The 17,855-nt window shown below is 45.2% G+C and overlaps 1 protein-coding gene across 3 annotated transcripts in view; it reads left to right on the top strand.

Moving 5' to 3' along the window:
• The first annotated feature begins 810 nt into the window (after positions 1-810).
• FARP1 (FERM, ARH/RhoGEF and pleckstrin domain protein 1) overlaps positions 811-17,855 on the top strand; it is a 214,736-nt gene continuing 197,691 nt past the window's right edge. For all 3 annotated transcript variants that reach the window (XM_040425289.1, XM_040425288.1, XM_040425287.1), the window contains exon 1: positions 811-1,188. The gene's annotated coding sequence lies outside the window, so the exon portion shown is untranslated. The remainder of the gene's footprint in view (positions 1,189-17,855) is intronic.

The following is a 17,855-nucleotide window of genomic DNA, read 5'->3' as shown; positions in this document are numbered from 1 at the left end:
CGCATGCGCCGCCAGTACAAGCGCGGTCCCAGCGACTGAGCGGGTGTCAGTTTCATTAGTTAGAGGAGGGGTTAGGGCAGGGGAGGTACAGCCCGGAGTGAGGGAAAGGGCTACCCCCTTGACTTCCACCGTGACTGCAGGAGCTGGAGACAAGGACTTTATAAGTCGTTTTTTCATCAATATACATCCCAGGAAAGCGGGACAAGAATGCATTTAAACAGAATGAGCATAATCTATAAGGTACTGGTAATAGTTTATTAGGTGAAATCCTGGTGAAAGGTTCGCTTTAATGCCGGATCCGGCCCAGAGTGTTCCGGAAAAACAGATCCAGCATTGCGGTCTGCGCATGCTCAGACCGCAATTTAAAAAAATAAAAATAAATGGTTTTCCGGATGACACTGAAATGCCAAATCCAATGCATTTGTCATATGGATCAGAATCCTGATCCGTCTGAAAAATGCCATCAGTTTGCATACGTTTTGACGGATCCGGCAGGCAGTTCCGGCGACACAACTGCCTGCCGGAATCCTCTGCCGCAAGGGTGAAAGTACCCTTAGCCTCTGCTGTCTTATATGAGGTAAATACAGTTCTATAATAGGAAATTCCACATTAAACGTAATATCTGTAGCTGTATAGTGAAATACTGGAGCACTTCAGTGCTTCATAGCGGAAACATAGCCCGCGCGTTGCCTCCAGCTCGGTAGCACCTCACAGTACAAAGAGTTCTAAGATTCCCGTCCAAGCAGGACCCAGGCGCAGCCCCTAGGGGGAGCTGTGCCCTGTATTGTAGCCGTGTCCTCCAGCCACACAGCGCACTCGGTCTCCCCTCCCAGGGGCATGCAGGGGAGGGGGGAGACGGGCTGGCTTGGCGTGGATGTGAGGACTGGAGGAGGGGAAAGCTGCTGCTGCTGGTGCTCGGCTCATCTTCCCGCTCCCTGGTCAGAAGGAGGCCAGCACTGCTCGTCTACCACCCCTCCTCCAGGGCTAGCAGACTGTGGAAATCCTGTTTGCAAAGCCGTTCCTGCAATGGCGACCCTGAAGCAGGTTCCCATCCCAGTCTGTCCCCGGCGCTGCTGCTGCCTGCTAGTGGTCACAGTCCCCACAACTAGTGGATTATTGAGAGGCGGCCGACAGAGCAGAGAAGACAGGGCTGCACCGTAGACGTCGGCGGGGATCCTGCGCTCCGAGGTAAGGCAGCGGCTGCACAAAGGGAGCAGGGGCACCGGGCTGACCAGGGGAGGGGGCGCCCCACCATCCTGCCTCAATACGTGCTCTATGGAGAATCAAAGGACCATTCATAAGGCTGGGGGCAGAGCTCTACCATGTGTCCTCCATTCACCACCCCCATTGGAAGGGAGGTAACAAAGATGTGATGCGGCCAGTAGGTCCTCACCTGAACCCACCTACCTGGAGCTCCCCACCAGCCTTCTGGATGGGGTCATGTAGAAGGATTGATGAGACATCCTTAGGGGGAACAGGAGCCCCCCTCCCCCAATCATCTCCTACTAGAATAATGGTAGTAATAGTGGAAATACAGCAAACGTGTTAGCACCTATCTGTGGCCCCGTTATCATCGCCCTGATAATTATAGGGAATATTAGCACCCCATCTATGGCCGCCCTGATAATTATAGGGAATATTAGCACCCCATCTATGGCCACCCTGATAATTATAGGGAATATTAGCACCCCATCTATGGCCGCCCTGATAATTATAGGGAATATTAGCACCCCATCTATGGCCCTGTCATCGCCACCCTGATAATTATAGGGAATATTAGCACCCCATCTGTGGCCCCGTTATCATCACCCTGATAATTATAGGGAATATTAGCACCCCATCTATGGCCCTGTTATCATCACCCTGATAATTATAGGGAATATTAGCACCCCATCTATGGCCATCCTGATAATTATAGGGAATATTAGCACCCCATCTATGGCCCCGTTATCATCACCCTGATAATTATAGGGAATATTAGCACCCCATCTATGGCCTCGTTATCATCACCCTGATAATTATAGGGAATATTAGCACCCCCTCATCGTCAACCTGATAATTATAGGGAAGATTAGTGCCCTGTCATTGTCACCCTGATAATTATAGGGAATATTAGCACCCCATCTATGGCCCCGTTATCATCACCCTGATAATTATAGGGAATATTAGCACCCCATCTATGGCCCCGTTATCATCACCCTGATAATTATAGGGAATATTAGCACCCCATCTATAGCCCTGTTATCATCACCCTGATAATTATAGGGAATATTAGCACCCCATCTATGGCCCCGTTATCATCACCCTGATAATTATAGGGAATATTAGCACCCCATCTATGGCCATCCTGATAATTATAGGGAATATTAGCACCCCATCTATGGCCCCGTTATCATCACCCTGATAATAATAGGGAATAATAGCACCCCCCTCATCGTCAACCTGATAATTATAGGGAAGATTAGTGCCCTGTCATTGTCACCCTGATAATTATAGGGAATATTAGCACCCCTTCTATGGCCACCCTGATAATTATAGGGAATATTAGCACCCCATCTATGGCCCTGTCATCACCACCCTGATAATTATAGGGAATATTAGCACCCCATCTATGGCCCTGTCATCCTCGCCCTGATAATTATAGTGAATTTTAGCACCCCCCATATATGGTCCCGTGATTGTCACCCTGATAATTATAGGGGAATATTAGCACCCCATCTATGGCCTCGTTATCATCACCCTGATAATTATAGGGAATATTAGCACCCCCATCTATGGCCAGCTCGATATCATCACCCGATAATTATAGGGAATATTAGTTAGCGCCCCCCCCATCATCACCCTGATAATTATAGGGAATATTAGCACCCCATCTATGGCCCGTCATTGCCACCCTGAGAATTATAGGGAATATTAGCACCCCCATCTATGTCATTGTCACCCTGATAATTATAGAGAAGATTAGTGCCCCGTCATTGTCACCCTGTAATTATAGGGAATATTTAGCACCCATCTATGGCCCTGTCATCCTCGCCCTGATAATTAAAAGGGAGATATTAGCACCCCCATCTATGGCCACCCTGATAATTATAGGGAATATTAGCACCTCATCTATGTTCATTGTCACCCTGATAATTATAGGGAATATTAGCGCCTGAACTATGGCCCTGTCATTGTCACCCTGATAATTATAGGGATATTAGCACCCCATCTATGGCCTCGTTATCATCACCCTGATAATTATAGGGAATATTAAGCACCCCCTCATCGTCAACCTGATAATTATAGGGAAGATTAGTGCCCTGTCATTGTCACCCTGATAATTATAGGGAAAGTATTAGCACCCCATCTATGGCCGCCGTTATCATCACCCTGATAATTATAGGGAATATTAGCAACCCATCTATGGCCCCGTTATCATCACCCTGATAATTATAGGGAATATTAGCACCCCATCTATAGGCCCTGTTATCAACAAACCCTGATAATTATAGGGAATATTAGCACCCCATCTGTGGCCCCGTTATCATCACCCTGATAATTATAGGGAATATTAGCACCCCATCTATGGCCATCCTGATAGAATTATAGGGAATATTAGCACCCCATCTATGGCCGCCCGTTATCATCACCTGATAATTATAGAGGAATATTAGCACCCCCTCATCGTCAAACCTGATAATTATAGGGAAGATTAGTGCCCTGTCATTGTCCACCCTGATAATTATAGGGAATATTAGCACCCCTTCTATGGCCACCCTGATAATTATAGGGAATATTAGCACCCCATCTATGGCCCTGTCATCACCACCCTGATAATTATAGGGAATATTAGCACCCCATCTATGGCCCTGTCATCCTCGCCCTGATAATTATAGTGAATTTTAGCACCCCATATATGGTCCCGTGATTGTCACCCTGATAATTATAGGGAATATTAGCACCCCATCTATGGCCTCGTTATCATCACCCTGATAATTATAGGGAATATTAGCACCCCATCTATGGCCTCGTTATCATCACCCTGATAATTATAGGGAATATTAGCGCCCCCCCATCATCACCCTGATAATTATAGGGAATATTAGCACCCCATCTATGGCCCCGTCATTGCCACCCTGATAATTATAGGGAATATTAGCACCCCATCTATGTCATTGTCACCCTGATAATTATAGAGAAGATTAGTGCCCCGTCATTGTCACCCTGATAATTATAGGGAATATTAGCACCCCATCTATGGCCCTGTCATCCTCGCCCTGATAATTAAAGGGAATATTAGCACCCCATCTATGGCCACCCTGATAATTATAGGGAATATTAGCACCTCATCTATGTCATTGTCACCCTGATAATTATAGGGAATATTAGCGCCTGAACTATGGCCCTGTCATTGTCACCCTGATAATTATACGGAATATTAGCACCCCATCTATGTCATTGTCACCCTGATAATTATAGGGAACATTCGCGCCTGATCTATGGCCCCGTCATCGTCACCCTGATAATTATAGGGAATATTAGTGCCCGATCTATGGCCCCTACCATCCTTGTGATTAAATATGTGCAGCGCGGCCAACCGTCTATAAATTTCTGGACATTCCTTAAAAATAGAGAACTTTTTTCCAGTGTCCATGAAAAGAAGCGCATTGTATAGCAAAATTCCTGCCAATCTGATATTGATGACCTATCCTGAGAATAGGTCATCCATATTAAATTCCCGGATAAGGCTACATGCACACGACCATGCCGTTTTTTCCGGTCCGCAAACCGGCGGATCCGCAAAAAACGGAAGCGCCCGTGTGCCTTACGCTATTTTTGCAATTGATATAACTGCCTATTCTTGTCCGTTTTTGCAGACAAGAATAGGACATGTTATATTTTTTTTGCTGGGCCGCGGAACAGAGCAACGGATGCGGACAGCACACAGAGTGCTGTCCGCATCTTTTGCGGCCCCATTGAAGTGTATGGGTCCGCATCCGAGCCGCCAAAAACGGGCGGCTCGGATGCGGACCCAAACATCGGCGCGTGTGCATGAGGCCTAAGGCCGGAATGCATTTTGGGGAGTGTTCTGTTCTGTTCAGTTTTTGTCCCCAGTGACAATGAATGGGGGACCATACTGAAGTGTTTTTTTTTTCCGGTATTGAGCCCTAGGACAGAACTCAATACCGGAAAACTTTTAACGCCAGTGTGAAAGTTACCCTTAGCTTTGCGTTCTTCTGATCCACCAGAACAGAAAAGAAAAGGATTCTTTACTTTGCACATCAGTTATGCTCAGTTTAGCGTCAGTTTCACTAAAAATAACTGATAGTCTTTTTTGAGCATCAGTTATGATCAGTTTTTGTCACTTCTGTCAGAAATCAGGTACTGCATGCAGGACATATGTTGCCCGTAAAAAAAAAAAAATAGCTGATCTGTGACGGAAGTGACGCAAACTGATCATAACTGATGCTCAAAATAATGGATCTATTCTTTTGTTCTTCTGACCTTTCAGAAGAACGGAAAGCTAAACGATGACAGCATCTCAGCCTAACCCCTTTAAAAGGGTTTCTCAGACTGAACTATTGATGACCTATCCTCAGGATAGTTAATCGGTGTCAGTGATGGTGGGTCCTACTCCCACACAACCACTGATCAGCCGTTTTGCAACAGTCTCAAGGCACCAAAGCTATACAATGCTTCTTCAAAAAGAGTAGAAAGACAGGGGTGCCAGTAGTCAGAACCCCACCCATCTGACATTCATGACCCATCCGAAGGATAGGTTATCAGTAACCAGGTCCCAGCCAACGCCTTCCGTACTGGGTCATGTAGGAGGGTGGGGGGCATGAATGCAGTATCCGTGTACATGATGATTGTATAAACCCAGTGTGCACACTTCTGCTTTGTTATATATATATATATATATATATATATATATATATATATATATATATTTTTTTTTTTATGGGACCATGTGTCCCATGCTGTTGTTAGGACATGTGGTTTTATACATCAGGCCTCTTTTATACTGTACATGTGGCATCCTCCATTATGTATAATTATATGTCGTTGGGAACGCTTCATCCTTCAGAATACCTCTTTTCTTAATGGAGTTTTCCAGTTTTATGAACATGAAGCAAAATTGTTGAATAATGAAAGGTTCTGCACCTTTCTAGTATTTTGCTAATTTCATTGTTTTAAGATCACAATTTTCAGTGAATTGGAAACATTACAATTTTACAATTAGGGTGTGTTGCTTTGGGAAAAAATGTCTTAGGCCTCTTTCACACGACAGTATGGCTTTTTCAGTGTTTTGCGGTCCGTTTTAAACGGATCCGTTGTTCCGTTTTTTGTTTCCGTTGTGTTTCCGTTTCCGTTCCGTTTTTCCGTTCCGTATGGCAAATACAGTATACAGTAATTTCATAGAAAAAATTGGGCTGGGCATAACATTTTCAATAGATGGTTCCGCAAAAAACGGAACGGATACGGAAGACATACGGATGCATTTGGGTATGCATTCCGTTTTTTGCGGACCCATAGACTTTAATGGAGCCACGGAACGTGATTTGCGGCCAAATATAGGACATGTTCTATCTTTCAACGGAACGTAAAAACGGAAATACGGAAACGGAATGCATACGGAGTACATTCCGTTTTTTTTGCGGAACCATTGAAATGAATGGTTCCGTATACGGACCGCAAAAAACGGCCCGCAAAACGGAAAAAAAAAACGGTCGTGTGAAAGAGGCCTTACTCCCATGGCCCCGGCACTAATTTTCTGACTTAAAATACTTGTAGCCTTTTGAGATTTTCCACTGCTCATGGCATTTTTCAAACAATTGCCTATGGCTTAGTGGTAGGGGCAACCCTTTATTGGTCATTGGCATACATTATAGCTGAAATGTAAAGCGGTTCCATTGGTTTCAGTTTGTGGCACAGACCAAATTTATTAAGGAGGCATCCAAGGACCACAGTCTGTCTTGTATCAGTAGAGGTAAAATGTATGGGGCCTGGATATGGTTGTATCAGACTGCTGCTGCGTCTTAGGCTGCGTTCACCACGAGCGTGTCCGGATTAGTTTCCGGATGCGTCCCGGTGTGTTGCGGCAAACCCGCGCGAGTAGGAATGCCAATTGCAGTCAGTTTTGACCTGCGATTGCGTTCCGATTTCAGTTTTAATCGTGCGTGTGCAATGTGTTTTGCACGCAGCGTGAATAAAAAACCGACTGTGGGTACCCAGACCCGTAACTTCTTCACAGAAGTTCAGGTTTGGGTTCGGTGTTGTGTAGATATTATTATTTTCCCCTTATAACATGGTTATAAGGGAAAATAATAGCATTCTGAAAACAGAATGCTTAGGTGATCAGTTGAGGGTTAAAAAAAATAAAAAAAATTAACTCACCTTCTCCGTTTGTTCGCGTAAGTCCCGGTCTCTTCTTTACTTCTCAAAAGATGAACTATGGGCTAAAGGACCTTTGTGACGTCAGATCACATGCTCCAATCACATGGTCCATCACCGCGGTGATGTACCATGTGATTGGAGCAGGTGTCTGACGTCACCAAAGGTCCTTTAGCCCATAGTTCATCTTTTTAAAGAACTAAAGACCGGGAGAACTACGCGAACAAGAGGAGAAGGTGAGTTAATTTTTTTTATTTTTTAACCCTCAACTGATCACCTACTATGCATTCTGTATTCAGAATGCTATTATTTTCCCTTATAACCATGTTATAAGGGAAAATATACAGTGTATAGACTGTCACCTAGCAACCGTGCGTGAAAATCGCATCCGCATCCACACTTGCTTGCGGATGCATGCGATTTTCACGCAACCCCATTCACTTCTATGGGGCCTGCGTTGCGTGAAAAAACGCAGAATATAGAGCATGCTGCGATTTTTCACGCAACGCATAAGTGATGCGTGAAAATCATTCGCTCATTATGAACAGCCCCATTGAAATGAATGGGTCCAGATTCAGTGCGGGTGCAATGCGTTCACCTACCGCATTGCACCCGTCGCGGAAATCTCGCCCGTGTGAACGCAGCTTTAAGGTGTAAGTGCTCATGCGCTGGAACCTAAGCCTAGCTGAAACTGTAACAAACCCTCAGCTAGGGAGCTGGAGATAAGACGACCGGTTCCTAGCGCTAGGTGCAGGAACCAGCGTCTTCCTGAGGCCTAGTCCAGAACATACAACAAAATGAGAAGGAGTAGACTTAGCTTAAGACAGACGGGGAGCAGGAGATCCACCAAACACCAGCTGAGGACTCCAGAAAGCAAATATAAAACCGCAAAGGCTATAGTGAGAGGCGGGTAAGAATACCACTAAATAGCTTAATGAGCAGAACTGTGGGGAGGTGGGATCCTGCCCAAAACCACAACAAAGAGAAACAGAACAATCTGTCTTGATAGACCTCACGTGCAGCAAGTCTGTCAGATCTTCTCAGCCTCTCACAGGGCAGGGGGCGTAACAGATAGACACATGTTTTCAGGGAGTGAGTGTCCCATTCTGTTACAACTAACCCCTTTTATTCAAGTAACAGATATGAAAGAGAACCATGTCAATACTTTCATGCTGCCTCCTATCAGATTCCCTTTAAAAAGGCACTTATACTCTTGCGAACTGACGCAAAAATGAGAATTCTTAATTAATTTCTTGGTGTTATATAGAAAGTTTTATATTGATGGCTTATTTTGAGACCCTGCAACCCCACCATTCCGTTGTTTGGGAGTAGCTCTGGTGCAGGAAAGCACACAGCTTCCATCACTTAGGCTATATGGAAACCGGCCGTGTGCATGAGGCCTAATAGTTGACAGAGCTGGTTACTTAGGCTAGGTTCACACCTGAGCGTTTTACAGCGCGTTCCTACCGCGGTGATGGACCATGGTGATTGGAGCATGTGATCTGACGTCACCAAAGCTCCTTTAGCCCAGTAGTTCATCTTTTGAGAAGTAAAGAAGAGACCGGGACTTACGCGAACAAACGGAAAAGGGTGAGTTAATTTTTTTTATTTTTTTAACCCTCAACTGATCACTTACTATGGCAGTCTGTTTTCAGAATGCTATTATTTTCCCTTATAACCCATGTTATAAGGGAAAATAATACAGTGAATAGACTGTCACCTAGCAACCATGCGTGAAAATCGCACAGCATCCGCACTTGCTTGCGGATGCTTGCGATTTTCACGCAACCCCATTCACTTCTATGGGGCCTGCGTTGCGTGAAAAACGCAGAATATAGAGCATGCTGCGATTTTCACGCAACGCACAAGTGACGCGTGAAAATCACTGCTCATCTGAACAGCCCCATAGAAATGAATGGGTCAGGATTCAGTGCGGGTGCAATACGTTCACCTACCGCATTGCACCCGCGCGGAATACTCGCCCGTGTGAACACAGCCTTAGTGTTCCTTATAAACCTGCCACATATTCTACAGCCCTCCACACATCATCTGTAAACGGTCACCGTTTCGTAGCTTTTATATCTAGCAGTGGTGTATTTTAGGCTCCTCATTTCATAATAGATCATTGTATTGTTTTTTTTATGACATTTTTAAAGGGCCCCTATATCAAATGGGAAGCCCAAGTAGGGCAGGTTTCATCTTTGTGAACTGCAGCTATGGTCAGATTCCGCTCCTCTGCACGTCATGCTTCTTTATCCAGGATGCGCCCTACACTTCTGGATGAGCTCGTGTGCGGCTTACCTGCTGTCGGGCAGCGTCGCCTCAAGAACTACCATTGTACTAAAGTATAGGGGGGTCATTTACTATGGCAGAAAAACGCCTATGATTAGACATGTTTCTGGCGCAGATTGTGATGGAAAGGTTATTTGCGCTGCAATCTGCAACTTTTTCCCACTCATGCCAGTCTAAAAAAAGTAGTGCGGGGATGGGCTTGCAGGCCTGTCACATTCATCATTTTTCTACAACTGTTTTAGATTTAGAAAATGGTCTAAATGCGAGACCGCAAGGGAGCTGTCTTACATTTAGACTGCCCGCTGGACACGCCAAAGTTATGTGGAGGCCTCCGCCTCTTCATAACTTTGGCGGATCCACCGCCAGATATAGGGGTTATTAAGAGTGACGTCTAAAACGTCGGTCTTAATAAATGACCCCAAAAAGTATCTGTGCAGTCAGGATGCAAGACTACTCCTTTAATATTTGCTCATATGTTTTATTCGGGGCCAGTGGCTTTGTTACAAGCCAGCTCCTAGCTATATTCACACAGGGTGTGTTTTTTTTTTTTTTGTCATTTACATAAGTAAAAGCACAAGACGGATATTTCATGCACGCAACCCTATTTTTTCATCCGTGTGCAATCTGCATTTTTTGCAGAAAGCACACTAATCCATTCATTTCTATGGGTCCATGCACACATCTGTATTTCTATTCAGCAGATTATAGAACATGCCCTTTTCTTGTCCATATTACGGAGAAGAATAGTCATTTCTATTGATGGGAGTGAAAATAAGGAGTAATGTACATGGAAGAGATTCATATTTTGTGGATCTGGGTTGTTTGCGGACGAAGATAAGGACAACGGCTATGTGTCTTGAAGCCTGAAACAGGGAAAATTGCATATAATCTTAACCCGCTGTGGCAGGCCATGATGCTGACGTTGCTGATTTCCCTTTTTCTTACCTCCCATTGACCGTCACATCCACCTTCTGTACATCAGGTACTACGGTCATATTTAAAAGGGATATTCCGGTATTTTTAAGTTATCCAGGCGTAACTATTAGATTGGTGGGGGTCCTACTGCTGGGACCTGCACTGATCAAGAGAATGTGGACCCCGTACCCCCTGCAGCCCCCACATGTGCCCAGCTACTCCATTTCTATGGGAGTTCCGGAGATAACTGTGTACAAGCGCTCGGCTCTCTCCGGAATTCCATAGAGATGAATGGAGCAGACGTACACATGCCCGACCGGGTGTACGGGGTGCCCGTTCTTGTGATCTAATAGTTGTGGGATAGGGATAATGTGAAACAACCAGGATGCTGTTTTGAGGATAATTTTCTTTTGGGGAAAAATGTACCATTATTCTAACTCACTGGCCTTTAATACATGTTTGTGTATTGAGATCAGAAGGGGCGCTCTTCTGTACTGTATTGCTGCAGGTAGCTCATAAAATATTGTGGTTTTTCAGCATTGAGCATTTCATTTGTATGGTCATCAGCAGTTTCTCTTATATTGTAGGCAACACATGCTGATTAGTAATGACACTGGCTCCATCCTGAATGAGCCCTACAGTACCATACCGCACTCTGGCTGCACAAACTGCCCCCTCCCCTTCTGTGTGATACTGTTTTTTTGCCAATCAATACAAAGACAGAGAGAACTTTGTAACTTACTATACTTTCACACTTACGGCAATCCGGACGCAAATGGATGGCATTTGTCAGACGTATCCGGATGCGGATCCATCTGACAAATGCATTGAAATACCAGATCCGTCTCTCCGGTATTATTTTTTTCCCCACAGATTTAAAGGTCTGCGCATGCGCAGACCGGAAGAACGGGTCCGTCAATGCGGCAATTTTAATGCCTGATCCGGCACTAATACATTTCAATGGAAATTAATGCTGGATCCGGCATTCCAGCAAGTGTTCAGGATTTTTGGCATGCTGCAGTATTTTCTCCGGCCAAAAAACGTAAGAGGGACTGAACTGATGCATCCTGAACCGATTGCTCTCCATTCAGCATGCATTAGGACAAAACTGATAGTTATTTTCCGGTATTGAGCCCCTAGCACAGAACTCAATATCAGAAAAGAATAACTCTAGTGTGAAAGTACCCTAAGACTACAGTACAATACCGCACTCTGGCTGCACAAACTGCCCCCTCCCCTTCTGTGTGATACTGTTCTTTTGCCAATCAATACAAAGACAGAGAGAACTTTGTACCTTAGGAATGTGAAATAGTACTGTACTTATACCGTACCTGTGATGTTTTTTCACAGTTTCGTATTAATACCAAAAGAGCAGGACATGATTTCTTTTTATGTGACTGAAAATCCACAAGGAGAAAGGATTTAGTCACAGGGAGTTATAAAATTACCCATTGCATGAAGCCTTTCCTAACTGCACTTAAAGAGGACCTGTCACCTCTCCTGACATGTCTGAGTAAGGCCCCCTGCACACGAACGTGTGCACCCTGTGGTCGTGCACAAAATGCAGGCCGCAATGCACGAACACAGTCCGTGGGGCAGCTGCAGCGGATCGTGGACCCATTCTCTTTAATGGGTCCGCGATCCGGCCGTTCCGCAAAAAGATAGGACATGTTCTATCTTTTTGCAGAACGGAAGTACGGGACGAAACCCCACGGAAGCACTCCGTAGTGCTTCCGTAGGGTTCTGTTCCGTGCTTCCATTCCGCATCTCCGGATTTGCGGACCCATTCAAGAGAATGGGTCCGCATCCGTGATGTGGAATGCCCACAGAACGGCACCCGTTTTTTGCGGATCTGCAAATGCGGTCCGCAATACGGCAACGGGAAGCACACGTTCCCCATGTAACAACAATTGTGGAGGTTCAGAAGGAAGTTGGGCCTCATGCACATGACCGTATGTGTTTTGCGATAAAAAAACTGATCCTAAAAAAAATACTGATAACGTCCGTGTGAATTCCGTATTTTGCGGAATGCTGGCCCCTAAGGGCTCTTTCACAGGAGCGGATGATTGGGACATGATTGTTAATGCTCTTTTCCTCTCTTTGATCTTTTTACTACAAAATCACAGTGAGATAAAGTTGTCACCGTGACTTTGTAGTAAAAAGACCACAGAGAGGCACGGAGCATTATCAATCATGTCTCTGCTGTCTGGAGTGGGGTTTGGCCCTCGTTCACGCAGCAAATTACCTGCACGGCATCCGCTCGTGTGAAAGAGCCCTAATAGAACAGTACTATCCTTGTCCATAATCGTATACTACAATTGGCATGTGCTTTATATAAATGAAGGCTTTGAGGTCACCAGTTGCTGCAATGTTTCTTTTCATTTTCTTCTATCTCCATTTTAGCTGTGATGAAAGCTTGAGGATTTAGGCCTCATGCACACGACCATGCCATTTTTTGCGGTCCACAAACCGCGGATCCGCAAAAAAATGGAAGCCGCCCGTGTGCCTTCCCCAATTTACGGAACGGGCGGCCCATTGTAGAAATGCCTATTCTTGTCTGCAAAACGGACAAGAATAGGACAGATTATTATTATTTTTTTTGCGGGGGCAAGGAACGGTGCAATGGATGCGGACAGAACACTGTGCTGTCCGCATCTTTTTCGGCCCTATTGAAGTGAATGATTGCAGCTCGGATGCGGACCACAAAAACGGTCGTGTGCATGAAGCCTTAAAGGAATATTCTCTCAGGCATTTATGGCTTATCCACTGGCTAGAGTCTGATAGATGCAGGTCCCAGAGGTGGACGCACATCTATCTTAGGAACAGACCTGAATGAACTGATGGTGGCTGGGCTTACCGAAACCGCATAGCGCAGCGAGGACCACCAGGGCTTTTGTGCCGGATGACTGGGGGGCATGTCATTTTTTTTTTTTTTTTCTGTTCAAACATTTCCAGCTGTGTATATTTTATGGAGGGAAATGAAAGATTGTAATAATGATTGTCCCCCAGGCAGTGGGAATTGGGCCATCTAAACACGATGGTGCTCATTTGGGCTCAAACCGCTCTGTGTGATGCTATGTTCACACGAAATCACCCCAGATTTCATGGCGGAAAACGGCTTTGAAATTCACCATCAAAACACCATCGATAGCATTTTTTTCCCGCTGCTAAATTGAGATCGGCTTCTGAAGTGGCATGTTACTTCTTATTGTTAGTGGATTTTATATTGAAGTCAGTGGGGAAACAGGAAAAACTGCTAGCGGTTTTAGAAGCGTTTTTAGATGTGTTTCAGCCACCAAAAAAGCTTCTGAATTATATCCCAACCCAAGGGCTGGATAAGAAAGCACTGGCAAAACCTCTTCTAAATTCTCTTCCAAATCCTCAACCAAATCCTCTTCTAAAACGCTTCCAATACTCATAACTGACCTGTTTTCTGCTAGTAATCTGCACCTGATTTTTCTGCCACAGATTTTGCTGTGTGAACTTAACCTAAAAGGACTTTAAAGTGGTTACTTAGCTTTTTGACATTTTTAACAGACCTCTGCAGTATGTTGTATCAGTTAAGAAAAAAATCACACTCGCCTGCTTCCCACCGCCATCTCCCCTGTTTTCAGCGATCTTCTAGCCGGACCTGTAAACTTCTGGACCGGCCTAAGCAGTCATCACTTCTTCTTTTTTTTTTTTCCAACAGAGGGGTCGGTTAAATATATCCTAGAAGTGCGACAGCACCTTTAGGGCTCATGCACACGCATGTATTTTCTTTCCATGTCCGTTCCTTTTTTTTTTTTTTTTAAAGACCGTATGTGGAACTATTCATTTCAATGGGTCTGTCAACAAAATCGGAAGATACTCCGTGTGCATTCTGTTTCCATATGTCTGTATTTCCGATCCGCAAAAAAATAGAACCTGTCCTATTATTGTCCACATTACAGACAAGGATAGGACTGTTCTGTTAGGGGCCAACTGTTCCGTTCCGCAAAATACTGAATGCCCACAGACGACATCTGTATTTTTTGCGGACCGCATGAGCCCTAAGCGCTGTTTCAGACAAGTGTGGAAATCAGGCTCTGTGTGAGCATGATTGTCCGTTCTGGACACTGTTCTTTTCTCACGAGCACACGGCATTAGGCCACATGCACACGACCGTTTGTATTTTGCGGTCTGCAAAAAACGGATCTGAAAAATATGGATGACGCCCGCGTGCTTTCCGTATTTTGCGGAACGGAACAGCTGGCCCCTAATAGAACAGTACTATCCTTGTCTATAATGCGGACAATAACGCTACATTCACACGACCGTATGTGTTTTCCGTATGGAATCTGTTTTTTTGTTTTTTTTGCGGATCCATTCTAACAATGCCTATCCTTGTCAGCAAAATAGACAAGAATAGGACATGTTCGATCTCTTTTGCAGGGCTACGGAACGGACATAAGGATGCAAATAGCACACTGTGTGCTGTCCGCATTTTTTGCGGACCCATTGAAATTAATGAGCCCTTATACTGATTTTTATAATGCTGTGTGTCTCGGCACATTATGTAATTACTACTAAATTATGCAGACAGCATTATATCAGTATAAGGGCTTGTTCACACGACCGTGCCCGTGCTGTGGACCGCAAATTGCGTTCCGCAATGCACGGGCACCGGCTGTGGGGCTGCCACATGCGGATCGCGACCCCATTCACTTGAATGGGGTCTGCGATCCGTCCGTTCCGCAATTTCTACCATTTTGCGGTGCGGAGGCACGGAACAGAACCCACGGAAGCACTCCGTAGTGCTTCCGTAGGGTTCCGTATCGCATCACCGCATTTGCGGACCTATTCAGGTGAATGGGTCCACATCTGTGATGCGGAATGCACACGGCCGGGGCCCTGTGTATTGCGGACCCACCGTATGCGGGCTGGAATAAGGCAACAGAGGGGCAACAGTCGTGTGAACAAGCCCTAATTCTGTAGGAGTAAGGTCATGCAGGGATGCACAGCATTATAGATCAGTATAATGGCGTGCTCTCCTGTGAAAAGAGGAGTGTCCAGAATGGAGAATCACACTCTGGGTCCATTCACACATCCGTGTGTGTTTTGCGGATCCGCAAAACATGGACATCGGAAATGTGCGTTCCGCATTTTGCGGACCACACATCACCGGCACTTAATAGAAAATGCCTATTCTTGTCCACAATTGCGGACAAGAATAGGACATGTTCTATTTTTTTTCTGGAACGGAATTGTGGACCCGGAAGTGCGGGGCCGCATTTCCGGATCCAGGCAGCACATCGTGCTGCACCATAGAAATGAATGGGTCCGCAATTCAGTTCCGCAAAATGCGGAACGAAATTGCGGACGTGTGAATGGACCCTCACACAGAGCCTGATTTCCACACAGGACACGCTAGTCTGAAACAGCCCTTAAAGAGGACCTTTCACCAGAATAAAACCTCTAAACTGACTATACAGACGTGTAGAACGGCACCCAGGGATCCCCCTGCACTTACTGTTATCCCCGGGCGCCGCTCCGTTCTCCCGGTATAGGCTCCGGTATCTTCATAGTTAGGCTCCACCCAGGGGAACCTCCAGGCGTCTCATTCTCCTATGCTGTAGCGCTGGCCAATCGCAGCGCTCAGCTCATAGTCTGAGAGAAAAAAAAGCCTCTCAGGCTATGAGCTGAGCGCTGCGATTGGCCAGCGCCACAGCATAGGAGAAGGAGACCGCGGCAGGTTCCCCTGGGTGGAGCCTAACTATGAAGATACCGGAGCCTATACCGGGCAAACGGAGCGGCGCCCAGGGATAACAGTAAGTGCAGGGGGATCTCTGGGTGCCGCTCTACATGGCTGTATAGTCAGTTTAGATGTTTTATTCTGGTGAAAGGTCCTCTTTAAAGTTGTGTATTTAAGACTAGCAGACACAACTCTTTATTACAATAAAAAAACCTATTTTATTCCATTTAAATGCTTTAAAAGATTATTTACAGAGAAAGCTAATTAATTATATTGTGTACGTACTGTATATACATTACTACCAGTCACTAAGGGGATTTCTTTTCTTTCTATCCTTTAAAGTTTTACTTTATTTCACTCTTGGGTCTATCTGGCAATAAAATGTTTAAATTGGACACATTTGTAGCCAAATTGTCCTCCCCCTATTAGTTCCAAATGCAAATTATCCTTTGAAAAGCTAAGCCTTTAAACAGGCAACACCCTAAAACAAATTGCTGGAGCAACAGCTCAGTATTGTGACTTTTCGTCAGGCTGGACTTACCTTGTCATGTTTTTCATGTATCTGCAGATCTATTTTATCTTACAGTGGTGCAATCTGATAATCCTTGTGTATTATATCCGGTGATTGACAGCCTCCATTGAATGACTATGATAGCCACTGATAGGACCGCCCACAGGACTCTTAAGCGAATGAAAGCGCAGGAGTTTAAATGAATAAAATACAAGTTTTACTGAATCTTTTTCCAATAAATCTATATATCAATCTGCTCAGCTCCTCCTGCTCTATAACATGCTGCCTGCCGCTAGGCCTGCACATACAACACTACAGGTTACCTTTAACCACCTAAGGCCCCTTTCACACGAGCGAGTTTTCAGCGCATAACACCCGCACTGAATCCGGATCCATTAATTTCAATAGGTCTGATTTCATTTATCACTTCTGCGTTGCATAAAAAACGCAGCATGTTCTATATTCTGAGTTTTTCGCGCAGCCCTTGCCCCATAGAAGGGAATGGGGCTTCAGTGAAAAACGCATTGCATCCGCAAGGAGGTGCGGATCCAGTGCGTTTTTCACAGATGGTTGCTAGGAGATGTTGTAAACCTTCAGTTTTTTTATCAACCATGCGGAAAAAACTGAACAACTGAACGCAATCGCAGACAAAACTGACTGAACTTGCTTGCAAAATGGTGTGAGTTTCACTGAACGCACCCTGAACGCATCCGGACCTAATCTGTCACGCTCGTGTGAAAGGAGCCTAACTATTCTGTTTTGTGATTGGGCAGAAGTGGAGGGGGGGGTGCTTTAACTGATATCTCCTGAATGGTAGCAGCTAGCAATCCCTCATCCTAAGGTCTCATGGATTGTGGACCCATTCATTTGAATAGGGTCCGCACTGCAAAAAAGTAGTGCATGAACTACTTTTTTGCGGTGCAGAGGCACAGACAGAAACCCCACGGAAGCACTCCGTGGTGCTTCCATGGGGTTCCGTGCCTCTGTTCCGCATCGACCTTCCAGATTGAAGAACCATTCAAGTGAATGGGTCCGCATCTGTGATGC

The sequence above is a fragment of the Bufo bufo genome, chromosome 3 (assembly GCF_905171765.1).
Source record: "Bufo bufo chromosome 3, aBufBuf1.1, whole genome shotgun sequence".
NCBI lineage: Eukaryota > Metazoa > Chordata > Amphibia > Anura > Bufonidae > Bufo > Bufo bufo.
The sequence above is the reverse complement of the archived record's forward strand: the minus strand, read 5'-3'. Positions and strand labels throughout refer to the sequence as shown.